Here is a 12,522-nt window from a genome sequence, read left to right on the forward strand (position 1 = left end):
AACCTAGGAGGTCTATATTACTGTAAATCTGAATCTGATTCTCAGTTTCTCCATATACTTGTTCTATGATACTGGAAAAATTATGTGGTGGTGGTTTAGATGCTAAGTGTTGTTTGACTCTTTGTGACCCCATGGACTGTAGCCCCCCAGGATCCTCTGTCCATGGGATTTTCCAGGCAAGAATACTGGAGTGGGTTGCCAGGGGATCATACTTCATATAGTGTAAATACATGGTTTCCTTAGTCTGTTCCAAGAAAGGTGCTAGGTTCTAAGTAAATGAAAATACACACCTTGCCTCAAGAAATAGCCTTATTCAGGTATAGCTGACAAGCCGTAAACATACATATAAAGTGGACAATTTGGTAAGTTTCAGCACATGTATGCACCCATGCAACCAGTACCAAAAGCAAGATAATGAACATATCCATTACCCCCAGAGTTTCCTCAGGCCTTTTGGAAATCCCTCCCTTCATTCTTACCCCATTTAGCTACTATTAATTCTTCAAATAGCTCCTGTAATTCCTTAAAAATACAAACTAAATTCTGCTACTTGATCTTTTCTCTCATTACATTTTTTAATAGGTGATTGTTATTTAGGAAAGCTATTTTTCTATACACTTTACTTGTTTCAGTTAATTCCTTGGGTTTTCCAAGTAAGCAATCATAATACCTAAAAAGAATATTTTTCTTCTTTTCCATTTATTTATTGCTGTTTTGTTTTGTTTGTCTTTCCTGGTTTATAAGAGCTCAGGAAAATGTTGGCTTGTGGCAGCAGCACTTGCTTCTAACAACTTAAGAGCCCAGGCAAGAGTACAAAAAGAGGTGCACACACCATATGTCTAAATATTTAAAGATCATAAATCAAGCTAACAAACTGTTAGATTAAAAAGTTCTATCCAAGAAAAACAAATATTGTATCAGTTCAGTTCAGTTGCTCAGTCGTGTCTGACTCTTTGTGACCCCATGAACCCCAGCATGCCAGGCCTCCCTGTCCATCACCAACTCCTGGAGTCTACCCAAACCCATATCCATTGAGTCGGTGATGCCATCCAGCCATCTCATCCTCTGTCATCCCCTTCTCCTCCTGCCCCCAATCCCTCCCAGCATCAGGGTCTTTTCCAATGAGTCAACTCTCCGTATTAGGTGGCCAAAGTATTGGAGTTTCAGCTTCAACATCAGTCCTTCCAATGAACACCCAGGGCTGATCTCCTTTAGGATGGACTGGTTGGATGTCCTTGCAGTCCAAGGGACTCTCGAGTCTTCTCCAACACCACAGTTCAAAAGCATCAATTCTTCGGCGCTCAGCCTTCCTTACAGCCAACTCTCACATCCATACATGACCACTGGAAAAACCATAGTCTTGACTAGACGGACCTTTGTTGACAAAGTAATGTCTCTGCTTTTTAATATGCTGTCTAGGTTGGCCATAACTTTCCTTCCAAGGAGTAGGCGTCTTTTAATTTCATGGCTGCAGTCACCATCTGCAGTGATTTTGGAGTCCCCCAAAATAAAGTCAGCCACTGTTTCTACTGTTTCCCTGTCTATTTGCCATGAAATGATGGGATCAGATGCCATGATCTTAGTTTTCTGAATGTTGAGCTTTAAGCCAACTTTTTCACTCTCCTCTTTCACTTTCATCAAGAGGCTTTTTAGTTCCTCTTCACTTTTTGCCGTAAAGGTGGTTTCATCTGCATATATGAGGTTATTGATATTTCTCCCAGCAATCTTGATTCCAACTTGCGTTTCTTCCAGTCCAGCGTTTCTCATGATGTACTCTGCATATAAGTTAAATAAGTAGGGTGACAATATACAGCCTTGACATACTCCTTTTCCTGTTTGGAACCAGTCTGTTGTTCCATGTCCAGTTCTAACTGTTGCTTTGTATATTAACACATATATATGGAATCTGGAGAAGACTCCTGAGAGTCCCTTGGACAGCAAGGGGATCAAACCAGTCAATCTTGAGGGAAATCAACCCTGAATACTTGTTGGAAGGACTGATGCTGAAGCTGAAAGTCCAGTATTTTGGTTATCTGAAGTGAACAGCTGACTCATTGGAAAAGTCCCTGATGCTGGGAAAGATTGAGGGCAGAAGGAAAAGAGGGCATCAGAGGATGAGATGGCTGGATGGCATCACCAGTGCAATCGACATGAACTTGGGCAAACTTCAGGAGATGGTGAGGGACAGAGAGGCCTGCCGTGCTTCAGTCCACGGGGTCGCAAAGAGCTGGACATGACTGGGCAACTGAATGACAACAACATGGAATCTAGAAAGACGTACTGATGAACCTATTTGCAGGGCAGCAATGGAGACACAGACATAGAGAACAGACATGGACAGGGGGCAGGTAGAGGAAGGAGAAGGTGGAATGTATGGAGAGAGTAAAATGGAAACATATACATTACCATATGTAAAATAGCCAATGGGAATTTGCTGTGTGATTCAGGGAATTCAGACCAATGCTCTGTAACAACCTAGAGGGGTGGCTGGAGAGGAAGGCGGGAGGGAGGTTCCAGAGAGGGGACATAGGTATATGTATGGCTGATTCATGTTGATGTTTGGCAGAAACTAACACATTATTATAGAGCATTTATCCTTCAACTAAAAATAAATAAATGTAATTATAAAAAAGTTCTATCCAGCTACCCTGACATACCTGACTTATAGCAAACATATAGATAAAAACCTAGAAGGCCAGGTTCAAGTTTACAATCCTTGCGTGTCACACCTCCCTAGTGTGCTTGAGGTAGCTGTTGCAGAACTTAACTCAAATGACCTTTACTTCAGTAGCTCTTGTTTAACTGACCCTTGCATAAAAAACAAATGAAATCATTTTCCCATAGTATTGCCTAATACTTTATTTTTTCTCTTTAGAATTAAAATCTTATAAGCACCTCATTCCTAGAGTAAAAACAACAACAACTAAAATCACCATTCATGATACCCACAAATAAAACCTGAAATGCTTAGCAGATTTTCTGCTTCATTTTAGAAATGCCTTTCAAGGCAATTCTTACAGAGCCCTAATAGTCATTGGTCCCCAATTTTGACTTCTATCCCCACTCCACTGGAATATCCTAAAAGCTGTTTCCTAAGCTATGGCTTCTGAGGACAATATAATCAGTGGGTACATTCTGAGCAACTCATTTGAATATTCAAATATATATTGAAAAGGCTCGATCTGGAAGTCAGGCCATCCAGGGAGGAGGACCTGTGAACTGGACAGGGCTTCAAAGCCGACCATCTGCTTGTTCATTGGTAGCAGCTGGTATAACTGGAAGAACTTGAGAAGGAAATTAGGAAACCCAGTTGAAGTTCCAACTCTGTCACTAACTGGCTGAACTGGAGTGAGTCACTGGAAACTCTTTGTTGAGCCTCAGTCTCATTATCTATAAAACTGGAACAAGGACTTTGGCATTAAGGGCCTAACTTATTTGGGAGGAAACACACGACTAGTCTGAATTTCAGTTTCTGTCTCTTTTACATTTAAACTTGTGCCCTGTCCACCTCAGAGGGTTTGGGGCTTGGGGGGTTGGGGGAAGAGCGACAGGGAGAAGGTACAACCTCTCTGAGCTTCAGTTTCTGTATGTGTAAGGAGGTAACTTTCATGCATTGGAGAAGGAAATGGCAACCCACTCCAGTGTTCTTGCATGGAGAATCCAGGGACAGGGGAAGCCTGGTGGGCTGCCGTCTAAGGGGTCGCACAGAGTCGGACACGGCTGAAGCGACTTAGCAGCAGCAGCAGCAAAGAGGTAACAACATCCGGCCAGCCCACCAGTAAAATTCCTAGAAGAGCAGAAAATGCGACCGAAAAAGATTGCAAAATGTAAAAGGCTATACATATGTGACTTGTCTCACACTTAAAACACAACAAACAGACTTAAAAAGCAATTGTGCGTCTCCTTCCTCCTAGCTCCAGTGTTACTGCCCCACAACTAATAAAGACCAGCTTGTAAGACAGCCCAGAGCGGTGACCGCGTTTGTGTGTGTGTGTGTGTGTATTTGGAGTGCCGGCCACACCCCGCAAAACAGGACCTGGGCGGGAGGGGGCGTGGCGGAGCACCGTCCGCCTATCGCGACGCCCCGCCCCCGTGGCCCCTGCGCCTGCGCCCTGCAAACCTACCAGCCTCCAGCGCCCCGGCGGGAGGTAAGGGACTCGCGAGAGGCCGTCTCGGGGGTGTCAGGCCGTGACCGAAGTGGTGGGCAGGGTGCCAGCACCGGGCGCGGGAGGGACACCCCACAGGAAGCAGGGCATCAGGTCGGAAGTGCGAGCGCTGTGGGGTCTCTACTCGACTTCTAGAAGTGGCGTTTTCGGTTGTGGAGGCGCTGTTCGAAGTGGGTATAAGGAGGCGGCCGACCGGGCGAGCTTGACGGCCTCCCGGGTCTCGGGGTGGAAAAGTTTCCGTCTTCTGCCCTGCCCGTTGACGCACTGTGGGTCCCAGATCGTCAGAGTAGCCGGAGTCTCGGTCCAGAGGCTGGCCCGTTCCTGGGCGGGAGTAGGGGAGACGGTGTTTGGTTTCTGTGGCCCAGGTGCGCGGTGGATGACACTGAGAGGGACGGTACGAGGCTCGAGGGAAGTAAGGGGAGGTCCTGGGGCGCGAGGTGGGAGCTAGCCCCCTGTCAGCCAGACCGGCGAGAGGGCGGTGGATCGCAGAAAGCCCCACATCTAAGCTCCCGCTTTTTAAAATTCGGAATCACAGGCTCAGAAAACAGATCATATGGGAGGTAGGTCCAAGGGCCTTGACTTCTCTTTCCAAAGTCAGTACCCTTTCCCCCAGTCAGAAACACTAGGCGACGTGCTGGGCAAATGTGGGAAGGTGTTCATCACTTTTTTTGGAAGGGGGCATTGCCTGCAATTTTGGACTTTTCCAGAGAAATGGGGCTTTTCGCTTATAAATAACCTTAAGTAATTTGGTTAATATCCCAGTACTTTTTCCTTATTAAGTAGTATGATACTCAGCTGGTGATAGTTGTAAGCACTCAAGGTTAAGTTTGTAAAGCACCTGGCACCCTCAGGTCACCTCCGCCGCAAGTGTTAAGTGCCGTGAATACGATTGCAGTTCTTTGACTTCTAAATGTTTGTCTTATGTGAAACAGTTCACATATTATTTTAAAAGCCTTTTTACTTTGAAATAATTTTACAATTACAGAAAAGTTACAAAAGTATCTGAATTGTCTACAGTTTCCTTTAATGTTAACATCTCATGTAACTATAATACAGTTAGTTACCAAAAGGAAGAAATTAATTTCGGTACAACACTGTTAACTAAATCACCAACTTTCATCAGACTTCATCACTTTTTATATTAACGGCCTTTTTCTGTTTCAGGATCCAATCTAAGATCCTACGTTGCATTTAGTTGGCATGCCTCCTTAGTCGTCTACAATCTGTGACAACTTTGAAGTCTTTTCCTGTCTTTCATGACCATTGCACTTTTGAAGAGTCCTGGTCAGTTATTTGTAGCGTGTTCTTCAGTTGGGCTTTGTCTAATGTTTTCTCAGAATGAGATTAAGGTTGTATATTTTTGTTAATACCACAGAAATGTATTTGCCCTTCTCAATAGTTAATCATAAGGGAGTGCATGAAATGACACTATTGTTGATCACTTGGTTAACGTGGTATCTGTTGGGATTCTCTACTGTAAAATAACTATTTTCCCCTTTGTATTTAGTTAGTATCTTGGGGTACAACTTCTAAACCTTTCAGATATCCTGTTTCCCCTCAAGCTTTAATTTGCTGATTTTAGCATCCATTAATGGATCTTGCCTTCAGTAATTATTACTGTGATGTTTTGTTTCCCCCATTCCTTCTTAATTTATTAATTGGAATTTTTTGGTAAGGAAGAGCTGTCCCTTTATCCTACTTCTTTATTAATTTTTTGTATTAGTATGGACTCATTGAGTTTTCTATTGGTTGTTTTCCTACACTTTTGTTATTTTATTTCTCAAGTTGTTCCAACTTCGTCCATTGGAAGTTTTTTTCAGATTGCTTCCTGTGCCCTTTTAATAGACCCTCATCCCCCCTTCTTTTTTTTTTTTTTTAACTGCCTTACTTTTTGGCATCATAAGATGCTCCAGGCTTCTCTTAACGTTTTCTCTATCCTGGAATCCACCAGTTCTCCAAAGACCCCTGGTTTCTTTTTTGGAGAGTACTATTTAAACACCAAAGGATCTGGGCTCTAGTTGTGCTCATTGCTACTGGCATATCATTGTTTCTAGTACCTGGCAGAAGACATCTAGGAAGGTGTGTGTGTGTGTGTATTTTATATATATGCACGCTCAGCCCCTCAGTCATGTCCAACATCTTGCAACCCTGTAGACTGTAGTCCACCAGACTCCTCTGTCCATGGTATTCTCCAAGCAAGAATACTGGGGTGGGTTACCATTTCCTCCTCTAGGGAATCTTCCTGACCCAGGTATCAAACCAACATTTCCTGTGTCTCTTGCATTGGTAGACATAGTCTTTACCACTAGTGCCACCTAAGGAAGCCCATTGTATATGTATATGTATATGTATATGTATATATGTATATTTCTAGCTAGATACAGTCATCCCTTAGTATCCAAGAGAATGGTTCCAGGACCTGCTGCTGCTGCTAAGTCGAATCAGTTGTGTCCGACTCTGTGCGACCCCATAGACGGCAGCCCACCAGGCTCCCTCGTCCACGGGATTCTCCAGGCAAGAACACTGGAGTGGGTTGCCATTGCCTTCTTCAGTGCAGGAAAGTGAAAAGTGAAAGTGAAGTCGCTCAGTCGTGTCCGACTCTTCGAGACCCCATGGACTATAGCCTACCAGGCTCCTCTGTCCATGGGATTTTCCAGGCAAGAGTACTAGAGTGGGTTGCCATTACCTTCTCTGCTAGGACCTGCAGCAGATACCAGAATCACTCAGGTTCCATAGTTGACTTTTTGTATCTGCAGTTCTGTATCTGCAGATTCAAGTAACTGTAGATCATGTAGTATTTATTGAAAAAATTCCACTGTGGGTAGACCCTTGCAGTTCAAATCCATATTGTTCAAAGGTCAACTGTATATCTGTATATGTCATGGAGATACAGGCATACACACACACACATACATATATACCCATGCATCTACAAAGATTTATATTTTATTTTTATATGTGTATATATATACACACATATATATATATATATACACACACACATAATATATATATATATGTTTTTAAACAGGGGTTTATTCTGATACTTCTATTTCTAGAAAAATACCACATTGTTCATTATAGTCTTGCCGCTCATTTGTAACTTCTCTCTTCAACAGTGAGAAATCTGGCTTTTTTGTTCTACAAAATATTTTTTTTGTTTGTTCAATCCTAGTAATACACATAATGTTAGTTCAGAATTCCTAACCCATAGTCCTGTGAGAAACAAATTTACTAACTAGAGAACAGTAGAGTTGTGTGTAGTTTTTTTGTTGTTGTCTTTAACCTTGTGTTATCTAGTTTGTGCTGTGCTGTGCTAAGTCACTTCACTCGTGTCCAGCTCTTTGTGACCCTATGGACTGTAGCCCACCAGGCTCCTCTGTCCATGGGGTTCTACAGGCAAAAATACCAGAGTGGGTTGCCATGCCCTCCTCCAGGGATCTTCTTGACCCAGGTGCCGAACCTGCGTCTTACATCTTCTGCATTGGCAGGCAGATTCTTTACTACTAGCGCCACCTGGGAAGCCCAGTATCTCACATCTAGACACTAGTGTCCAGCATCTGTTTTCCAAAGTCACCTATATTAGTTATTTTCCTCCACCACTTCTTTCAGTGTGGTTATGTTCATTTGTAATACAGTTTATTTTTTATAGTTTGTATTTCATTGTGGGTTCCCCCACATTTTGTTGTTTTTGTTTTTTAATGTACAGAATTTCACCTTTTGTGATATACAGTTCTGTAAGTTTTGATAAATGTATTTTAATTGTGTATCCACCATCATTGTCATGATACAATTCTGTTGCTCCACATATTCCATTACACTTGAAAAAAAAAAAGTCAAAAGTAATACAACTCTGCAGAAGTTTGGGAAATTAGTCATTTTTGTGTTCCACTAGCTTTTTTGTAGGCATATTTAAAATATTTGTGATGTTAATGTAAATATATTTTGTATCCTGTGTTTGAATTATACCATAAATATTTCCCAGTTTTTTGACTGAAAAATCAAGAAATGCTGAAAATATTTTCAACTTGTTATTTAGTCACACTCTTAAGCCACATTTTGTATTGAATTAAGACCTTCCCTTAATAGCTTATAAATGTTATTTGAACTACTTTGTCATCAGAGTAACTGTTGGACAATTTTGTTGCAGTAACACTATACCTTATGCAGTTGTTTGAATGTTATGTTCTCTTCTTAGTTTTATATAGACATTTTATTATACTTTTATAGAAATGGAAATGGTAGAAAGAAAAAAAAAAAAACACTCTCTAGAAGGAAACCAGGAGGTGGAAAAGTCTCTTGGGGAGCTCTTGGGCCAGAACTTCTGCCCTGAAAGATGGCTCTTATGAGGCAGCAGGTTTTTCCTTCAGCACAAAATGCTAACGGGCAAAGTCATGTACTCTGACCTGGAAATAGCACTTTTTGAATTCAAAAAAGAAAGCTGTCATCATAGCATAGGGGAACAGTGAAGATAAGCCAAATAGTCAATAATTGGGGTTTGTCAAGTACACCGAAAACTGATTAATGAAAGAGAAAGCAGAATCATTTGAGTTGTATCTCAAATGCTACATGCAGTTGAGAGGCAGATGGGCTATAAAAGAGTGACTAGACAGAGGGAGCACCTTGCAAAGCCAAAAGTAGAGATTGGGTGATATTTCAACAGTGTGAGTGGATTACTTATGAACATTGTATTTTCTTGCTCAGATAATAGGGAACTCTTGGAAGTGTTTGTCTGAAGGAGGAGCATGTTGCCTTTGGTGTTTTAGATACATTAATTGGTGGTAATCTATGGGGGAAAATTGGAGAGGGGAAAGAGACTAAAGGAAGGCCAAATAAGACCCTTGTAATATGCTATGCATATTGTGCTGTTTGACTAGAGTGATAGGATTAGAAGTAGTGTAGAAGAGACATGTGAAGGCATGTTTTAGTTCCTTTAGCATTGGAATACCAGTTTGAATACCAGGTACTTTCAAAACCATTTTGATAGGAATAATAGTATATATAAAAATAGCTTCTTAAATAATCTACATAGTGGAAGAAAACACAAGAAGCAATGTGATAAACTAGGAAATGATGTTAGACAAGTAATAGATTATTTATGAGACTATTATGTGTTATATATAATAGGAGAAAGACGTTCCCTATAGCACAAGCAGGCAGTTGATGAAAGAAGACATGCAAATAGATAATAAATCAATCTTATTAGTAATGTAAAGAATGCAAAATAAAGAGACACTATTTTTGTCACCAGTTGAATGTCTAAGAAGAATGATAATATGAAATACTGGTTGGAGTATGGATAAATGGACATTTAAAATTTTTTAAAATTGAAGGTTCACTTCAGTTCAGTCGCTCAGTCGTGTCCGACTCTTTGTGACTCCATGAATTGCAGCACGCCAGGCCTCTCTGTCCATCACTAAAACTCCCAGAGTTTACCCAAACTCATGTCCATCGAGTCGGTGATGCTATCCAGCCATCTCATCTTCTGTTGTCCCCTTCTCCTTCTGTCCCCAATTCCTTTCAGCATCAGGGTCTTTTCTAATGAGTCAACTCTTCACATGAGGTGGCCAAGGTATTGGAATTTCAGCTTCAGCATCAGTCCTTCCATTGAACACCCAAGACTGATCTCCTTCAGATGGACTGGTTGGATGTCCTTGCAGTTCAAGGGACTCTCAACAGTCTTCTAGAACATCATAGTTCAAAAGCATCAATTCTTAAGCGCTCAGGTTTCTTCACAGACCAACTCTCACATCCATACATGACCTCTGGAAAAAGCATAGCCTTGACTAGATGGACCTTTGTCAGCAAAGTAATGTCTCTGCTTTTTAATATGCTATCTAGGTTGGTCATAACTTTCCTTCCGAGGAGTAAGAGTCTTTTAATTTCATGGCTGCAGTCACCATCTGTGGTGATTTTGGAGCCCCCCAAAATAAAGTCTGACACTGTTTCCACTGTTTCCCCGTCTATTTCCCATGAAGTGATGGGACCAGATGCCATGATCTTAGTTTTCTGAATGTTGAGCTTTAAGCCAACTTTTTCACTCTCCTCTTTCACTTTCATCAAGAGGCTTTTTAGTTCCTCTTCACTTTCTGCCATAAGGGTCCCCATCTATTTACCATGAAGTGATGGGACCAGATGCCATGATCTTCGTTTTCTGAACGTTGAGCTTTAAGCCAGCTTTTTCACTCTCCTCTTTAATTTTCATCAAGAGGCTTTTTAGTTCCTCTTCACTTTCTGCCATAAGGGTAGAAAGTGTGCCATCTGCATATCTGAGGTTATTGATATTTCTCCTGGCAATCTTGATTCCAGCAGTATCAAGTAACAGTAAGAAAAGGCAAAATGGAAGTATAGTTGACATAAAATGCCGTATTTTTTCTGGTGTACAACATAATGATTCAACAATTGTATCCATTATGAATTTAACATCATGATAAGTCTAGTAACCATCTGTCATCCTGCAAGGTCATTAGAGTATTATTGACCAAATTCTCTGTGCTGTACCTTCATCCCTATGACTTTATAACTGGAAATCTCACCCATTTCACCCACCACACTGCCTTCTTTCTGGTGACCACCAGTTTGTTCTCTGTATCTATGGGTCTGTTTCTGTTCTGTTTTTCTTTTTAAATTTCAGGTATTTGTGAGGTCATATGATATTGGTCTTTCTCTGACTTATTTCACTTAACAGAATACCCTCTAGGTTCATCCATGTTGTTGCGAGTGGCAAGATTTCATTCTTTTTTGTGGCTGAGTAATAGTCCATTGTGTGTGTATGTGTGTGTGTGTATCACATCTTCTTTAGCCATTCATCTATCTTCAAACACTTAATAGTTGCTTCCATATCTTGCTAATGTGAATAATGCTCTATGAACATAAGGGTGCATATATCTTTTCAATTACTGTTTTTATTTTCTTCAGATAAACACCCAGAATTAGAATTGCTAAATCATATGATGGTTCTGTTTTTAATTTTTTTAGTAACTTCCATGCTGTTTTCTATAGTGGTTGCACCAATTTGTATTCCCACCACAGTGCATAAGTGTTCCCTTTTTTCTACATCCTTGCCAACAACCAGCATTAATTATTTCTTGTCTTTTTTGATGATAGCCGTTTTGACAGGTGTGAGGTGGTTTTGACTAACTTTTCCCTGATGATTAGTGATACTGACAATCTTGTCATGTGTCCTAGGAAAAAAATGTCTATTTAGATCCTCTACCAACTTTTAATTGGATTATTTTTTGATATTGAGTTGTGTGAATTAAAATTCCATGGACAGAGGAGCCTGGGAGGCTACAGTCCATGGGGTTGCAAAGAGTTGGACACAACTGAGCAACTTCACTTTCACTTTGTATATTTTGGATATTAATGCCTTATCAGATACATTATTTGCAAATATCTTTTCTCATTTAGTAGGTTACATTTTTGTTTTGTTTATGGGCTCCTTCCCTGAGAAAGCTTTTTAGTTTGATGTACTCCTATTTGTTTGTTTGCTTTTGTTGTCCTTTCCTGAGGAGAAAGATTTAAAAACATTGCTGAGACCAGTGTCAAAGGGTGTACTGTCTGTGTTTTCTTCTAGGAGCTTTATGGCTTCAGGTCTTTCATTTAAGTCTTTAATCCAGGTAAATGGACACTTTGATATGTCCTTCTCCAGATATGTTGCTAGTGGGAATGTAAGTAGGCACAACCTTTTTTGGGACTTCTAATATTAAAAGCCTTAAAAAATGTGTCTACCTGTTAATTCTACTTCCAGGTATTTATTTTAAAGAAATAATCATAGATGGTTGTATGGACTTACATGTAAGGAGGGTAATTACACTGTGGTATAGTTTATAATAGGGGAAAATTGGAAACATCCTAAATAGCCAACATTAGATGATTAAATCATTGAACATATATATAATGTGATACTATGCTGCTATAAAAAATTATAGAAAAATAATTACATGGAAACATTTTTATTATATTTAATCAGGTTGTTCAAAATAAATCTTTTATTTGTTCTTTTATTCATACCTTCCTTTGTTCACCCAGTAACAGTATACTTCATTACATTTTTTTGCTCCTTGCCATTCTTTTCCTTTGGGTTTATTTTCTTTATTGTTAAATCATGCCTTTTAGTAGTTCTTTTAATAAAGGGCTTTGTAATAAACTCGGTCTTTGTAGGTCTGAAAATGATTATTTTACTCTCACTTCTAAATAATAATTAATCTGGATATATATCAAATCACCACTTTGAAGATATTTCTGTCTTTTGCTATGTTGCTTTGATGAAAAGTTTGCTGCTTTTGTTGTTTTAGTTTGTCTTTTATATCTGCTTTGCTTTTTAAAGTAGTTTTTCTCTTTCCTTAATGTTCTG

The 12,522-nt window shown here is 40.1% G+C and overlaps 1 protein-coding gene across 4 annotated transcripts in view; it reads left to right on the forward strand.

Moving 5' to 3' along the window:
• Positions 1–4,064: 4,064 nt before the first annotated feature.
• STX17 (syntaxin 17) overlaps positions 4,065–12,522 on the forward strand; it is a 74,454-nt gene continuing 65,996 nt past the window's right edge. The window contains exon 1 of one of the 4 annotated variants that reach the window (XM_061425799.1): positions 4,065–4,148. The gene's annotated coding sequence lies outside the window, so the exon portion shown is untranslated. The other 3 variants (XM_061425801.1, XM_061425800.1, XM_061425802.1) reach the window with 3 other exon arrangements.

This window comes from Bos javanicus, chromosome 8 (genome assembly GCF_032452875.1).
Source record: "Bos javanicus breed banteng chromosome 8, ARS-OSU_banteng_1.0, whole genome shotgun sequence".
Lineage (NCBI taxonomy): Eukaryota > Metazoa > Chordata > Mammalia > Artiodactyla > Bovidae > Bos > Bos javanicus.